This window comes from Astyanax mexicanus, chromosome 19 (genome assembly GCF_023375975.1).
Source record: "Astyanax mexicanus isolate ESR-SI-001 chromosome 19, AstMex3_surface, whole genome shotgun sequence".
Classification (NCBI taxonomy): Eukaryota; Metazoa; Chordata; class Actinopteri; order Characiformes; family Acestrorhamphidae; genus Astyanax; species Astyanax mexicanus.
This window is the reverse complement of record NC_064426.1, coordinates 33,246,344-33,255,116: the sequence shown is the minus strand read 5'-3', so window position 1 is coordinate 33,255,116 and position 8,773 is coordinate 33,246,344.

Sequence of the window (8,773 nt, the reverse complement as noted above, 5' to 3'; positions counted from 1 at the left end):
TGCACCAAATATTGATTTCTGAAATAATAAAACTGTATGATAATAAAACTGTTTTCATTGTATTATTTGAGGTCTGAAAGCTATGCATCTTTTTTTGTTATTTCAGCCAGTTCTCATTTTCTGCAAATAAATGATTTAAATGACAATATTTTTATTTGGAATTTGGGAGAAATGTTGTTTGTAGTTCATAGAATAATACAACAATGTTCTTTTCACTTAAACATAATCCTGTAAATAGCCAAATTAAAGAAACTGATTCAGAAACTGAAGTGGTCTCTTAATTTTTTTCCAGAGCTGTATATCCTTAGTAGCACATACACTATATCCTATATGGCTTGAGGCGAAGGTTTGACTGTACAGGTCTAATCATCAGCCATCTTTGTGTCTCATAAAAAAATAGTGGAATAAGCCTTATTTATAGGAAGCTATAACAACCCCTCACCCCATCTATGCCCTTCTCTTTCATTAAGAGTGGAGAAATTAGCAGCTGGTCTGCATACTCATTTTCCGAACCCAGCATCCCTCACCCATCTTCTAACATATAGTGTATTAACCAGAGATAATGAGCCGTAACATTTAGCACCCTTGGCCTTTAATTAGTTGCTCCTAAATATGATAACTTGGGTTAATGACAGGTGATAAGAAGGGTTTTTGTTTTTTATGCAGTAGGGCACGCCTGAAAATGGAAAATATTCACCTTTCAACTTCTTGTGGACATGACAACACTACTAAAATCCACGTATCACAAGCGAGGCCCAAACACCTGATCCTTATTTAACAAGCATATGTCTTATCTTTTATAAGTGTAAGCTACAAATAGGTGAATACTTGTTACGTGAATTCCATGATAAGCTTCTGATTCACAATTTCATAAAGGATTGCAGCGTGCATTGCAAACAAAACAACTGTTTATTAGCCTTATCAGTATTGGAGATCTTCCAATAAGCAACCATATCATATTAATTGGCCATTCTTTCTTTTTACATGAACAAAATTACATAAAAAAAAACTAAACTGTGCTTTAGACTTCTTAATTCAAGAAGACATTTAAAATAAAATAACTTACAATAGTAAAGAAATGAATAATTTCTTATTTAAAACATATTTAAAAATATTTAAACAGTGACCTATAGGTTTTCTGATATCTATAGTTACTAAGCCTATTAGAATACTTTAATTAGACCTAAATTAATAAAAAAAAAATAAAGGAGGGTTTTTTTATGTAACTTGTACAGTCTGCAGAAGGCAAGCCATGTGACTCTGTAACTGACACCTGCTCTCTGCCTCCCCCCGAAAACACCCCCACACACCAAACAGCCCACCAACCTCCTTGTTTTTTTGAGTTCCCATTATGCAATTTATTGGCGACTTCGCCCCACTTGCAAAGGCCATCTGACACAGGCAACTGGAGGCAATTTACAAGGTCCAGTCTGGTTCCTCTTTTGCTGGAAAACAGTAATTCACGTTCCCATTCACGTCAAGCAGATCAAGCATAAACACATTTTAGCATTGGTTAACAGATATGTAGATGACAATACAAAAGTAATCTATGAAGACATTCTACAGCTTTCTGGTGTAATTTAGCATTTTTATAGTTTCTTCTGTCTGCAGATAATTAACCTTTTAAATTCTAAGAGGTCGGAATATGACTTTAATTCCTTGCATAACTAATTAACTTACATCTTTGCTTTATAGTGGTCACTGAACAATTTAGCATAGTAACTAAATAATAAGTGTTCGAATTAGTAACAGACTTATGTGTGTTTTAAACTTCTCTGCCTTTAAGAACATTATTGGGGCTAAAATGCCAGAAGGAGTTTCCACTGCTGGTTGCAGTTATTGTTGTTTGTGTGGTTTGTGTTGTTTACAACCATTTTGCAATACAATAAATTTATTTTATTTATTTTATTATCATGTAGTTATTATATATAGTTATATATAGTCATCGCCAGTGTATTGAGAATACGTCACAGAAGGACAGTGTAGTGATTGGTAATGATCAAAACCGGCAGAATCTGGCTAGAATTGTCAGTGCAACAGACACAGCAAAGCTAATTTATTTGTATAGCATCTTTCATACACAGTGTATAGCATCTTTCATACACAAATTTAACATGCATTACATAAAAAGGGAAGAGAAACATAAATACAAAATTTGTGTGGCAAAATACAAAGACTTGGTGTATGATGTAGTTTATTATTGTACAATATAGTTCTCAAACATTATTTGGAGGGCTTACAAAAAGCACAACTGACAATACATGGAACAGTTTTGCAAAAAAATAGGCGAGACAAAAGATAGGTGTGGATCCTGAGCTGGAATTGGCACCAAATTGGTTCTTTATGCCCATTTATGGCACTGTGGGTCTAACCTTAGTGTTCAATGGAAGGAATTAATGTGGTTTTCGGATTATAGCCTACATTACATTAGATTTTGCATTTGCAAAAGGAAAATATAGTTTAGGACTAGGCCAAATCCCTGTCAGGGAAACTGACCATTTTGTTCTGTGTGCGTTTATTTTTATCTAAACATGCTTGAATCATCTGTATTACAAGGTTGTTTATTAGTTGCACTAATAATTAGTTGTGCTACATGCAAAATAATGCATCTGCAGAAGACCTGCAAAAAGGTTTCATCACTAGTGGTGGTGATGCACTGTTTAAATGAGCAGTGATGCTTGAATAAAGATGGAGTTTCTACTTATACTTTTATAATTTGAATTTAAATTGTGGCACAATTTATATGTATTAAACAGGCTTGGCCTTGATGACTTTATATCCCACTGATTTTTAAATAGACTTCCTTTTAAGACCACTGTTCAGTTAGTGGGTTTCTGTTACAGTAGACAATAAGTGAACATTTATGCGAACATGGCATGGCAGCGGGGATGCATTCACAATGATACGACCCCTTTTTAAATCTGTCCTTGCATGTGAAGGCTGTATTTGCTGGAACCCTATTAGAGCATAATCATTACATCCCCAAAAAGCTCCCTTGAGGGAACACAGCAAGGGAAGGGGTATTCTTCAGTGTGAATGAAATGCAGCCCATCTGTGCATTCCACACGCCAGGTGTGATTTATGAAAAAACTGCCCTTTGACCCCGTGGCATGACATTCTCACTCCCCGAATGCTGTGGTGAAATAAGGGAAGTAATATCTAGCCACAGACATTCATTACTGAATAGAAGGATGACCACACAATGTTGAGCTTGTTGAGAGTATGTGATTTATTTCTTTATTTTATTATGGTTTGTTTATTTCTGCAAAAGAATAATACAGCATTTTTCCTGTATGATCTATGCAGAATCCCTTAAATCAAATGTTAAATTTACTTTAAGTAAAAGGCCAATCATGTTTTTTATGCAGGATATATATAAATATATTTAAAAAAAAAAAATATATATATATATATATATATATATATATATTTTTTTTTTTACCTTTTTTATTTTTGTAAATGAATTGATGTGTCAGTGTGAAGAACATTTATATAGTATAGATAACCTCCACATAACGTAAAGGTTCTCCACCAATTATTTTTTTCCCATACAAATATACAGTACAATTAAACCAATAACAATTTATTAACCTTTATTTCTGTATTATATTAAATGTTCAAACTCTTCAGAAGCCACATAATCTAAATAAAGTACAAATCTATTTTAATGCCTGGACACTGAGGAACCGAGTTACAGGCTCAGGTTAATAGTGTAAAAAGGTTCAGAGGAATGTTGTATCTGCATGTTCTTAAATGCATTAGAAAGTCTGACAGCATGTGCTGACTGTACATTTTTAATTCCACTGAGCCGAGAGTGGAGAAGAAGGTCCAGACCAATCCAGAGATATCAGGTTTCTTATTAGCCTTCCAGGGTGGTGACTCATTTAACTGCTGGGCTAAAGAGACAGGCTTCAGATGGGAGTAAACAATTTTCCTTCGACAGCTGCCTCTGTATGCCAGGTCATGTTCCACCACTAACAAACCATCATTTACCATCGGTAAGCATTCGAGAAACTTTTAAAAAACACAAATCAGTTCTTATATTAATTTCAGTCCTTTTTCTTTCACTTCTATTATTATTTTCTATTATACATATATATATATTTTTTTTCTTTGACTGTTCATAACAAGACTTCCGACTATATAGAAGTCATGTTTTCCCAGTTTGATAACTTATTTTAATGCAGAAAAAAAGCAGGGTGGACAATTTTAGCTAAATTTAGTAAGCATTTAATAAAAACATTGTTGACCTAGAGTTGCAGACATGTTGAACTGTTTGTGGTGACATTGCTCTCTTTCAGAGATACATACATTTTCTAATATGATTTTAATTACTGTAGAGTGTATAACTTAAGCTTTACCTTAGCTAAGTGAAGTGACAAAATGAAATATGCTTTAGCAAGTGACTTGACAATATAATAGTATTAAAGTTTTGATCTCACTGATATCAAAGGTTACTTCCTCAAAGGGGCAGAGTTATTACAAGATGACTTGGATACATTTAAATAGATTGATATTTGTATATACACACATAAATGATTATTTTAATTGTCTGAACATCTTTATAGCTGTGAGATTTTTTTATACATTTTTTAAAATTGTGTTTTTGAACTACCTAAAAGAATCATTTAACCAGGCAGCCTTGCATACATACCAAAACACACCCCCATATAAAAACTGTATAAAATGTACAAAATATTTTTCAATTTATGGTTAAAATTCCACTATATTTGCCATAATGTGTTTATTAAGAGTAAATCTTGAAAAATATATTGTTAGACAGTGTTTATATGAAATTTGAAAAACTATTCAAATTTCATATTTGAATAGTTTATGGTCCATACACAAAAATACACATTATTCTGATATTGGCCCAGATGTTAATACGGCAAGATAATACAATGAAACATCATACAGACTGACTCATCACTGTGCTACTGCTAAGGCCAAAGGCACTCTTTTAAAAAAAGATGCCAAGAAGAATTCTTTGGAGCAATGCCAGAGAAGATCCCCCATGGGTTCCCTTCATATATGTACAATAGATGTTTCAGAGAAAGAGAACTAATAAATGAAAAGTTTGCGTTTCAAGTCTTCATAACATAGCAACACATTTACAGAGGGACCTTTATTGCTAAAGGATCTAAACAGCATTGCACAAGTCATTCAGGTATAAGAGTATGCTCATGGTATAAGAAAACCTAATACTAAATGTGATTGTTAAAACCATTCAACCTAAAACATGTATCAACCAATAAAAAGCATGTTTATGAAGGCCTTTCCTGAATATTTTTTGATTATGTATGGACAAGTAAAATTTGGCGCATTAGCCTACTGGCCTCTATTCCAGCTGAGAGCGAATCTTGCCTGTTTCAGCTCTTTAAAGCTTTGTAATGTATTGCCCCTGTCAACTATAAAACTTATCAAATCTACCTCCTGGGGAGAGAGAGTGCAATTGCACACTGCATAACTCTGAAGAGCTTCAATTCAGCATTAAAAAAACAATTTCAGTTCCAAACTGACTTTTTAGTTTGTTAGGCATTTTTGCAGTAATCTTTATCCAATTCTAATTGTATGTATTTTATATACCTTTTTTTGGTATGAATGCTATATGTACACTGATACGTCAAGAGTCATGGGATAAGTATAATGTCCATCGACTTTGCCATGTCCATGAACACTGCACTAACTTACAGGACATGCATGCGGGGACTCTTTCATTAATTTATGCCAGATTTTCCATTGTCTGTTGCAATTTTGGACAGTTCTTGCCAGATGCTGCCAGTGACAATCATTACTGTCCACTGCACTGTGTTCTGTGGGTCGTAATGCCTTCTATGATGTATTCCTGAGAAATATTGCCCACAAAACTTTAGAAAATGGAGAGCGTTCCCAAGATGTCCCCTGAAGTAACACTTCATGAACAATTTATAAACTGCCATCGCATTAATTCCAGCATGTCATTGTATAGATAGTTATAGTTATTTTATTAACTCTATATTATTATACTCTTTATTATTCTGCTATAGATTACTTTAAAAAATGCAGATATAAAGTCTATAGACTTTTTCTTACATCAGACCTCAGTGACCACATTATAATCCTTTTAATGATAAAACTGTCTTTAAATGAACTTAGTCTCACAAGCCCACAAGAGCTAATATAAGAAAATATTACACATGTATTCATGTAGTTAAAGGGAATTGTTCTTTGCTGTTCCTTTTCTATTCCCTTTAGATCCACATGGGACCTAAAGCAGTTCACCACTAGCTGGACACCACTGATGAATGGTTAACTGTATCTAATGACTTCAAAGCGTAACCCGGCCCAGTAAGGATAAATCATGTTTATTTGTCCAGCCTGTGTGAGTAAAAAGACATTTACTTGAGTGATGTCTTCTAACTCATTTTGTATCAAAGTCCGTGACAGGTAGCCTACATTATGTGCTCGTCATTATGTTCCAATGGTATTTTCACTGCGAGAAGCATGGCCTCTTTTTACTGTGCGTCTAACTCTGCACTTGTGAGACTAAGCAGATGCAGACAATTAGACACAGAGGTATACCAGCAGTTCACACCAAACGATCATCGATTAGTTTTTAAGCTCTGCCGACAGAAAATTAATTAATAAGATAAAAACCTTCAACTTTCACCAAGTGTATACATATTTACATGTTTGCTAACAAGTAATGCCAGTAAAGGAAGCAACATCTTGCGAACTGCATGCCTAAATCATTGCACATGTTAAGTCGTGTAACATAGACTTGTTTATGTGGTGGTTTCTGAAACCATATGACACACTGCTGTCTATAAAAATGGCTAAAAGTATGGGGGGAGGGGTCACACTTCAGGATAGCTGCTCTTCTATAGTGTTTGGTTGTATTTTGATTTCTTTGCTTTCTGGTTGTATTTTTTTATAGATTTGTCCATATTTTTTACATCCATGGATCAGCCACAGATTGGTATTTTTGCCAAACTATCACTAGCTCTCCAAGTAGTTACTGAAAGTATTTGTTTTATATGTATAGTGTGTGAATGTGTGCTTTATATCTATTTCATCAATTACTTGTATCGCTTTTGAAAAAGCAGCCTGCATGTTCAGTGGTTGATTATAGGTGCTTTTGTTTCAGCGTCTCTTGCAGAAAAAACTGTTTCTGTTTTCCTTTTGGTCTTTTTAAACTGGAACAGAAGTGCAAAAGGCAAAGGATTTAAAATGATTTACCCTAGCTTAGCAAGGCTGATGTTTGGACAGGTAGTTAAAATGATATAGAGAATGACGTAGCCAGAAAGTGGCAGGGAAATCCTGACAGCATCAGACACTTATAATGAGAGGGACCCTGGTAGCATGTGGGGATATGTGGTGGATACACTTCTATAATCTATATTATGTACCATATTAATTTGCTGTATGCAGTTTGACACTGGCAGTGATATTCTGTTATCTTGTGGGACATTGCACAGTTTACAAATATATTTACAAATATTTACAGTTTCAGATAAACATAAGGTGTAAATTGTTGTGTTTGATATCTGTACTAAAATATATAAAATTGTCGGGGCCGTCTCACAGAAACAATCTTATATTGGTGGTCTGAACATATAAAAGGCATTATGTAAGCTAGATGCCTTTTAAAAGGTAGGTAAGACATACACAAAATGTTTGTTTGATATATTTAACTGTATTTTAAATCATTTCTTTCTTTAATTAAACAATACCATTTTGCAAGATATTGACACTGTCTTAAAAATACAGTATTTTTTAAATTAACAGTTTAAAAACACTACACCAAGTACAGTACCAGCCAAAGGGTTGGACACAACATCTCATTCAATGTTTTTTCTATATTTCTTTTATTTATTTTCTACATCGTAGATCAATAATAAATACATGAAATTAATTTAAGGGACACATATGGAGTTAAGTTGTACACAAATAAAGTGTTTCAATAATAAAACCCCCACAATTCCCTGACCTAAACCTGATTAACTAAGACAGTGATTTGAGGTGATTTGGAAGGAGTTGGAGCTTCACAGCATGAAGAAAAAGCAGCAAGTATTGTTCAGCACCTCCAGGAACTGCTTCAAGACACTAAGAAAACTATTCCAGGTGACTCTCCCTCATGAAGACACTGAAATTAAAATCTCACCAAGAATGTGCAGATCTGTCCTCAAAGCTAAATGTGCTACTTTGAAGAATCTAAAGAACATAAAACATATTCTGGTTGGGTTAACACTTTTTGTTTAGAAAAGAATTCTGCATGTGTTCCTGTATAGTTTTAATATAGTCTTTAATATTACATTTACAATGTAAAAATCATAAAAAGAAAAAAAAACACATTGAATGATGTAAAGATGTACCATCTGCTCCTCTCCTGTCCTCCTCTATCCCACTATTCACCCTCAGCCTCCTTTAAGCCCTGTCATTGTTTTTGCCTTGAACTTTTGTCCTCTACTTCTAATGTACATCCTTATTTGTAAGTAATTTTGTATAAAAGTGTCAGCTAAATGCTATGTAATGTAAAGTAATGAATGAGAAGAGGCGTGTCTAGACTTTAGACTTTTGACTGCGTGTCTAGACTTTTGACTGGTAATGTACATGGTGCAAAAATATTTGTATTGCAGACAATTAGAGCAAATAAAAAAAATATGGGGATTAACAGTAAAATTAGAGTAACTATTTTAAGAGTTTTCAGTGCTTTAGCTAGCATTAATCAATATAGAGATTATCTACAGTTAGCTACCCTACAGTGTTTAAAGACTTAAAAGTGTTAGAGTTA